Source organism: Lactuca serriola, chromosome 2, assembly GCF_051521515.1.
Source record: "Lactuca serriola cultivar US96UC23 chromosome 2, Lser_US96UC23_V15, whole genome shotgun sequence".
NCBI lineage: Eukaryota > Viridiplantae > Streptophyta > Magnoliopsida > Asterales > Asteraceae > Lactuca > Lactuca serriola.
The window spans coordinates 96,151,727-96,161,679 of record NC_136409.1 but is presented as its reverse complement, the minus strand read 5'-3'; positions in this window follow the sequence as shown (position 1 = coordinate 96,161,679).

Here is a 9,953-nt window from a genome sequence, read left to right as displayed (position 1 = left end):
CTACGATTAAGCCTCGATATATGTAATCAGATTTTGGACAAATATAGCATGATCAACTATATTTGCCCGAGATTGGACCAACGTATATCGAGGAATGATCGTAGTAAGCAACAAGTCAAAACTTACCAAACCGTTACTAGAATCAAACACAAGAATTTAAATACTATAGGAGTATTTGCTACCTAAACTAGTTTAACTTACATGTTTTGCAAGTTTCAACTTTATTCAACTCTTATAACCCTATTTCTCGTACAGTTAAATGGCTGGATTTCACCACCCCGGCGACCCCTACTTTCCCAACCAAGGCAACGGAGGATAGGTCGAAGATGATCCCGAAGAGGACGAGGAACCCATAGAAGTGGATGATGACTCCGGTACCAACTCAGAACCGGAAGTGATCGATCCACCACCCGTTCAACCTCCCGTCTTCGTAAGGAACTTTCAAGGACCGACTCCCATCTGGGGAAGTCACCTCCATCATTGGATCCAACAACAAGGCATACGCCCTCCCTACGACATGTGCCGGGACTTCTATGATGTCCGCGGCGGAGGTTCGGCTGATCGGGCACTCCCGGTAATGGTGGGTAAGCTAGCCAATCAGTCCTATCAGTCCGGAGTTCAAGCTAGCCGACTCCGGGATGTCAACGTGGAAGTGCAGGTTCACACTTCTGACATCCGTAGGCTGGACAAGATACAAGACAATGCTCAACTCCAAACCGAGGCATTCCAAGCGCAAATGATTGCAGCCCTCGCTGAACTGAGGGAACAACAAGCCGCTTTTGATAGGCGTCTAATGGAGTCGAAGCAATCAGATGCGGAGTCAAGCTCCAAGCACAACCTACGTCGCAAGTAGTGCTTGTCAAAGACTCAAATTTTGTTATAGCTTAGGACCTCGGCTAAAAGTCTTTAAATTTCTCGAACTTTGTAATCGGAGACCCTTATAGGGGTCAAATTTTCGTGATCGTGTATCAACTTTTATATTAATATAAGTGACACTATTATTACTACGTCGAGTATTTCGTTCGAACCTTGAAAAGTCTTTGAGAAACCAAATACTTGTTTCATACTTTCAGTCTTACAAATAACTTTCATCCTTCTATTTTAAGACTCATACTAGCATCTGTTGTTGAACTATAGCAATTTAGTTCATGAGACACATTAATTTTCTATTCTATGGAATTCTTATCTTTACCTCTTCAACCTATAGTTGAAGGATGCCTCCGCGTAGGAATCCAAGGCGAAGCAACGGTGGGGAAGCACCTGTACCACCACCACCTCAATTTGATGTTGTTATGTTCCAAGCAGCAGTCACCGCAGCGGTAGCAGCTGCCATGTCACAGATCAATAACTCAAGTACTAATGGCACGGGATCTGGCACACACCCATCCAACCATGGCGAGAGTCATGGACCACCCCGAAAATGCACCTATAAGGACTTTACTAATGCCAAGCCCCGGATGTTTTATGGATCTGGTGGTGTGTTAGCCCTGAGACAGTGGATTGAAAGGACAGAGTCAGTCTTTGAAATCTGCTCCTGTCCCGAGCACAGCAAAGTCAAATTTGCAACTTTCACCCTTATTGATAGAGCTTTAACTTAGTGGAATGGCCACGTTAAAGTACTTACCCTAATTGTGGCAAACTCCATAAGCTGGGAGAGCCTAAAAGACATGATGATGAGAGAATACTGCCCACGGGGAGAGATTCAAAAGCTCAAACACGAACTATGGACTCTCGGAATGGTTGGTACCGACATCACAACTTATACCAACCGATTCTGCGATCTGGCAATCCTTTGCCCAGATATGATTGCTCCGGAGAGCAAGAAAATAGAAAGATACATCTGGGGACTGATGCCCCAAATACGATCAAGCGTGTTAGCTTCCAAACCTGACACCTTTGAAAGTGCTAAGGAACTGGCACAATCTCTGATTGACTACGGAAGTCATCAGAACTCAACCGTTTCTGCACCAGAACCACAGAAAGGAAACAACAACAACAACAACAACAACAACAACAGGAAGAGAGTATGGAATAAAGGGAAGGGTGGGTCTTCCCAAGAATCCGCAAGGAAACAACTGGTTTCAGTGAATGCTGCCACTGTACCTACTACAGTCCCTAAAAATCCCTACCCCACAAAGCCTTATGTGGGTAACCTTCCAAAGTGCACCAAATGTACTTACCACCACCATGGACCTTGTCGGGAAATGCAGTGCGCCAACTGCAACAGGAAGGGACACACAGCCCGTTTCTACAAGGACCCCACAAAACCAATCACTCAAGTTCCCAGTGCGGGTGTAGGCCAGACTTGCTACGGTTGTGGCGAGGTGGGCCACTACAAGAGGAACTGCCCTAAGGCAGCAGGCACCGGCGGTGTGGGACGAGTTTTGGCGATAGGCCACGACGAAGCTGTAGCTGACCCAACTGTAGTTGCTGGTACGTTCCTTCTCGATAATTCGTATGCATGCATATTATTCGATAATGGAGCGAAGAGAAGCTTCGTGAGTCAAAACTTTATTCATTTATTTAAACCTAAACCTAGCAAGTTAGAAAAATCATTCACTGTAGAGATGGCCAATGGAAAAACCGAAAACACTAACTGCATATACATGGGCTGTACGTTAACTTTAGACGGCCATTCTTTTCCAATCAATCTCATGCCGGTCCAAATTAAAAGTTTCGACGTCATAGTCGGCATAGATTGGTTGAGTCTTCTTCGCGCCGACATCATGTGCTTTGAGAAAGCAGTCCGTCTTAATCTCCCTAACAACGAAACATTAGTTATCTACGGCGACAAATCAAGTACAAACCTTCGCATCATTTCGTGCATCCAAGCTCGAAAGTGCTTGCGGAAGGATTGTCGAGCATTCCTAGCGCACATCGTTGATACAAGTCAAGAACTGAAGGACATCAAGAACATTTCCATAGTATGCGACTTTCCCGATATCTTTCCAGAAGAACTACCAGGATTACCACCACAACGCCAGGTCGAATTCAGAATCGACTTAGTTCCAGGGGCTACCCTAGTAGCGAAGTCACCTTATCGTCTCGCACCAGCAGAGATGCAGGAACTTTCCAGTCAACTTAATGAACTCCTTCAAAAAGGATTCATAAGACCAAGTTTCTCACCTTGGGGAGCACCGGTCCTGTTTGTAAAGAAGAAAGACGGATCGTTCCGTATGTGCATCGACTACAGAGAGCTGAACAAACTTACTGTCAAGAACTGTTATCCTCTACCCCGTATTGACGACCTATTCGATCAACTTCAAGGAGCAAACTACTTCTCAAAGATAGATCTACGATCCGGATATCACCAATTACGAGTTCTAGAGGGGGATATTCCAAAGACAGCTTTCCGAACTCGTTATGGACACTACGAATTTGTAGTGATGCCGTTCGGATTAACCAATGCACCAACAATATTTATGGACCTAATGAATAAGGTATGTCGTCCTTACGTGGATCAGTTTGTCATCGTCTTTATCGATGATATACTTATCTACTCCCGAAGTGAGGAAGAGCATAGTCAGCACCTACGAAAAGTCCTAGAAACACTGCGAACGGGGAAACTCTATGCGAAGTTCTCTAAATGCGAATTTTGGATTCGAACAGTCGAATTTTTAGGCCATGTTGTTAGCGAGAAAGGTATACACGTGGATCCCTCCAAAATTTAGGCCATTGAGAACTGGTCGGCACCAAATACACCTACAGAAATTCGTCAATTTCTAGGTCTCGTTGGCTATTATCACAGATTCATAAAGAACTTCTCTAGCATTGCGGAACCTCTTACTACATTAACTCAGAAAGGCATGGCCTTTGGCTGGGAAGCGAAACAAGAGAAGGCATTCCAGACGCTAAAATAGGCCTTGTGCACCGTACCGATACTATCCCTCCCCGAAGGGATAGAAGACTTCGTAGTGTATTGCGATGCGTCAAATCAAGGACTTGGTTGTGTTCTTATGCAGAGAGGGAAGGTTATTGCTTATGCCTCCCGACAGCTTAAGACACACGAAGTGAACTATACGACACACGATCTTGAGTTAGGAGCTGTGGTATTTGCTCTGAAGATCTGGAGACACTACTTATACGGAACAAAGAGTACTATTTTCACTGATCACAAGAGCCTTCAACACATTTTCGATCAGAAGGAACTCAACATGCAACAACGACGATGGGTTGAGTTGCTAAATGACTACGAATGCAAAATTCGTTATCATCCTGGCAAGGCCAACGTGGTAGCTGATGCCCTCAGTCGAAAGGAATACACTGGTCGGAGGGTCAAATCTCTGACTATGACTATCCATTCCCACTTATCCACACAAATTAAGGAGGCACAAATGGAAGCTTTGCAACCTGAAAATGTGGTGGTTGAATCCCTGCGGGGAATGGAAAAGAATCTAGAAGTCAAGGGTGGCGGAGCCTACTATCTCATGGACCGAATCTGGACCCCAAAACATGGTGGTTTCAGAAACGTAGTCATGACCGAAGCACACAACTCCAGATATTCCATTCACCCAGGTTCAGATAAAATGAATCTGGATCTTAAGAAACTATACTGGTGGTCTAACATGAAAGCAGAAATTGCTATCTTCGTAAGTAAATGCCTTACTTGCGCTAAGGTTAAGGTCGAGTATCAGAAACCGTCAGGATTACTACAACAACCGGAGATACCAGAATAGAAATAGGAGCAGATTACTATGGACTTCATAACCAAGTTACCCAAGACGACGAGTGGACTCGATACCATATGGGTCATTGTCGACAGATTGACCAAATCCGCGCATTTCCTACCCATCAAGGAGACTGACAAAATGGAAAAGCTTACAAGGACTTACTTAAGGGAAGTAGTGCGACTGCATGGTGTTCCGATATCCATTATCTCCGATAGAGATAGTAGATTCACTTCAAGATTCTGGCATTCACTACAAAGTTCCCTGGGGACTAGGCTAGAGATGAGTACAGCCTACCACCCACAAACAGACGGGCAAAGTGAGAGAACGATACAAACTTTAGAAGATATGCTGAGAGCCTGTGTGATTGACTTTGGAAAGGCATGGGATATCCATTTACCCCTTGTCGAATTTTCATACAACAATAGTTATCATACAAGCATAAAGGCTGCTCCGTTTGAAGCCCTCTATGGTCGAAAGTGCAGATCCCCTCTGTGCTGGACTGAAGTTGGCGATACCCAGTTAGCTAAAGGAAGAGTTCCTGAAAGCACTCTCACCGGTCCGGAAATCATACGAGAAACGTCAAAGAAGATCGTTCAGATTCGTGAACGATTGAAAGCCTCTAGAGACCGACAAAAAAGCTACGCTGACCAAAGGAGGAAACCTTTGGAATTCTAGGTAGGAGACCATGTTTTATTAAAGGTCTCACCGTGGAAGGGTTCAATACGCTTTGGAAAGCGTGGGAAACTAAATCCAAGATACATAGGGCCTTTCGAGATTATTGCCAGAATCGGCCCTGTGGCTTACAAGCTTAACCTACCGCGTGAACTTAGTAACATACATCTAACCTTCCACGTCTCAAACTTGAAAAAGTGTCTGTCCGATGAGACTCTTGTTATTCCACTCGACGAGATCGAGATCAACGAGAGCCTCAACTTTGTGGAAGAACCAGTAGAAATCATGGACCGAGAGGTCAAGCAAACAAAAAAAAAGTCGCATACCCATCGTGAAGGTTCGCTGGAACGCCAAGCGGGGACCTGAATTCACATGGGAACGCAAAGATCATATGAAACAAAAGTACCCTCATCTTTTTCATGTTCACTAGTATCTTTACTACTTTAAATTTCGAGACGAAATTCCCTCTAACGGGGGGATGATGTGACAACCCGATATTTCAACTCTTTGTAATGGCCTAATAAGTCAAATATTGTAACCACTTTTGAGTTAAAGAAATTAACTTTGATAATAAAATGTCCAAAGAGTTTCTATTTAACTACCTACTATGTTTAATATCATTAAAACCGGGATCGTACGTAAAAAGAATGCCCAAATCCGGCTTCGTATATTGAAGTTAAGATTTTTCCAAGTTCGGCTTAGCAGCAGACAGCTAAAAAAACTCGAATCGGAGATCGAGCGACTTTTGGCCGGAATGACCTAAACGAGAATCGAAGGTCTCGACAATGGTATTTCAGCGGTGAAAATTCTGGCAAAAACCGACGTCGGATAATGAAGTTATGAATTTTTAAAGAAATTCCTTAATCACGTCATTCTATAAATAAGTAATAAAAATAATTTTGGAATTTGCCAACGGAGTCTAAACAAAAGTTGTAGAGCGTAGTCTCACCTACGCGTGGATATAAAGACCATCGAAAACGGAGTTCGTATGAAGAAGATATGATTTTTTGAAGTTTATTAAATAATTTATATATAAATTTAAATCAAAATTCTAGTAATATCCAAAGGAGGAGTCAGCGTCCTCATCCGGGTTACGCGCGGCGTAGCCTCGTACGCCCCGCCTACCCGAAGGCCTTGGTCTCGGTCCGTCCACGTCGCCCCTATTCGAACCTACCCGATCCATCCCATCCGAGCTTCGGGGCAGTCGAGGACTCACTCATGCATGACGCACGGGTACGCGCTGTGTACGCCCGTAGGCCCCGCGTACCGAGGCCTCTCAGTCCCTATAAATAGAGGTGCGAGGGTTCCGGAAAAATCACCCCATTTCTCTCATTTCTCTCACGATCTTGACTCGTTTTCCATGCCCGCACTACCCCGAAGCTCTAGTCTTTTTGCTCAAGTCCCGAGGGTCGATTTTACTCCCGAGATTCCCGAGAATCCCGAGAAAAACCCGTTTCCCAAGACGAAACTCTGCCCGGTTTTCCATCTTGCTATCTTCAAACTTTCAAGTGAGTTCATACCCCTTAATTAACTTTTTTTAAATATTCTAAATGCTTTTATATGCTTTCTAAGGGGGGGGAAATACAAGTAAAACACACGACTACTATCGGGTGTAATATATAAAGATTTTTATACACTTTTATTAAGTAGAATCATATGTGATTCATAAACTTTATAGGGAACTCTTGTATACAAAATATATTACAATGGAATCCTATCTTTAATAATATAAATTGTTGTAATGCATGTATAAACTAAACATTTTCTTAGATTATATGTATACTTGCCTACCTTAGGCTCTGCAAAAATCTATACAGTTATAAAATGTGATTCCTTTTCTAGGCTTTTTCTAAACAAACAAGTCACACTTTTAGAAAACTATAATAGGTATAGTTTTACGAGGATATTGCTAACTTTTACATACTAGAAACATGATTTTCAAGAAGTCACTTTCATATACAAGAACAAACGAACATTTTAACACGTAAATCTATTTTTATACCACGTTTTTGTGAGACATAAACTTCATGTACGTTCGAGTACACATTTCAAGTCTTGTATTATATACCAGAATCCCTTGGAGGGGGAGCATGGTGTTTGTGTATAGATCTATACGGGCTTGACAACCCGCGCCCTGACTGTTAGCTATAGTCCACCATTTAGGGTGACAAACGTCATAACATTCCAACGCCTGAAGAACGTTGTGTATAGGCATTCCGAGTCAATAGTATGGTTATAAAACTCACATGGGGTATTAAAAATGCATTGATTTACAAGGTTTTCAAACACATCGGTTATTTTACACTTACATACATTTTAGAAACAAACATTGGTCTTGAGAGAAGGCTACTTTTATACTAGTAAAAAATATAGGATTTTCTGAACACAAACAAACAAGGACAAAACATTTCATTTCATACAAACATTGTCATTTAAATACTTATGAAACTCACCAGCTTAAATGCTGATCTACTCTTTCAAAATTACTTGTATGTCCCAGGAAATCAGTAATTTCAGGTATCATTATGCTTTTGATGAAGGGATGTTGCGGCGCCAGTTTAATCTCATATTTTGACATCATATTGTAATTGGTTTTGAATATGTAACTTTTGACAAATGTAAACTTTCAATTATATATGTGATGGTTGTATTGATTTCTTTACTATGTATTCATTTGTTACGTTACCACATGAAGTCATCCGCCCCCGAACGATTCCGCCGTTCAGGTTTGGGGGTGTGACAGTAACGAACCAAACCGATAAAACAATGTTGCATACTCATCGGGTGTATGTAAGACCCTTAAACATGGCTTAACGGGGTTTACAGACCTTGCGTTGCGAAGCCGGACACTCAAAAAGGTCACAAACGAAACCTCTCCCAATCTTTTTTACTCTATCTCTCTCTATTAAAAATCTCTCCCAAATATCTCTCTGAATGAGAAATCTCTCCAAGTATGCGGAATCTCTCCCAAATCTCTCTTTATATGAGAAAACTCTCTAAGAATGTCAAATCTCTCCCAAATCTCTCTTTGTATGAGAAATCTCTCCAAGAATGTCAAATCTCTCCCAAATCTCTCCAAGTATGTGAAATCTCTCCCAAATATCTCTCTAAATGAGAAATCTCTCCAAGAATGTGAAATATCTCCCAAATCTCTCTTAGTATGCCAAATCTCTCCAAGTATGTCGAATCTCTCTCAAATCTCTCTCAAAATCTCTCTCAACTTCTTAAAACCACTCGGGGCATCCCACTCTTAATTCAGTCGAAAACCGCTCAAAAACGGAAGTCTACGCGAAAAACAGCCTTAAGGAGCCGAAACCCCTCTTAGGAGCCGAAACTCCTCTTAGGAACCGAACCTCTTAGGAGCCAAACCTCTTAGAGCCGAACCTCCTGAGAACCGAGACCCTCTCAACCGAAATGGACCGAGGGCTCTGTCTATTTTGGTCCCCTAATCATGCTGAACCGAGACTGATTTTCGGCTCCCCTTCCCACCTTCGGTCCGAGGACCTGACTCTCGGTCCCTTCTGATGAGCATGTCTGCAAGACCTCTCGGTTCCCATGCATCCGAGCCCCACCTTTGGTCCGAGAGGCGACCCACGCAGCCGAACCCTCCTCTCTCGGTTTCTTCTCCCGCTCTCGGTTCCAAGCTCCTAAGGAGTCGAACCTTCGCATCCTTGGCCCAAATTTCGGAATTTGGCAGTTTTTCCCCGGTTTTCAATATTTTTAGCGTTTTGAGCCCGTTTTTCGAGATTTTAACGCGGGATTTTCACCCTAACTCGTATTTTAATATAATAAACCCCAAATATTCATATTTTAATTATATTTTGGGGGCAAATCCTTGCCTAAGAATAAAATCTAGTAGGTAAGATTTATGGGTGGAGTGTTGACTTTGCCTTAGTGTATGACACAAGCAACCTCCCCATACCTTCATAGTACAACCCCTAGTCACTATTCACCCATACCTATTCAATAATTGTCCTTTTCCCACTCTTTTTCAGCCATAATGTTGAAAAAAAGCTAGAGATATCCTTCTCTCTCCTCACATTACTCCATTTTTCCTCCAAGTGACAACTTCATTTTCTCTCACTCCCTCTCTCTAAGATTTCGAGATTCAAGGCTTGTTTCCAAGCTTTTCTTCTACATTTGGTAAGTATCATTCTCCTACACTTAGATATTCTACTATCCTACATCCAAATCATAGATTGCTTACACAAATATCGTCATATTTGTGTTAGATCTTCAAATCTTCAAGCATCTCCCAAGTATTCTTGAGTTGGGCACTTCTTTCCTCCATCATCCATCTACTGAAATCACTCAAGGTGAGTTCATACCCCTACATTTTCATGTTTTCTCAAGTTTTTAGGGGCGGAATACAAGTTAAAACACCAAGAACATAACTAAAATTTTCTAACAGCTTTCATCAGAAAAGTTGGACTCCATTCACGGACTGTTTTGGACAAATTAAAAATTTTAGTTTTCAAAACTGTTTTAGGTTCAAGTAGTTCCAGTTCTTAGCTTTAAAATGATTACTTGAACAACTCCATACGATTTTTCTACAATTTATGGTGATTTTTACAAAACTGCCTATCATTTCAAACATCAATCCGGACCAGT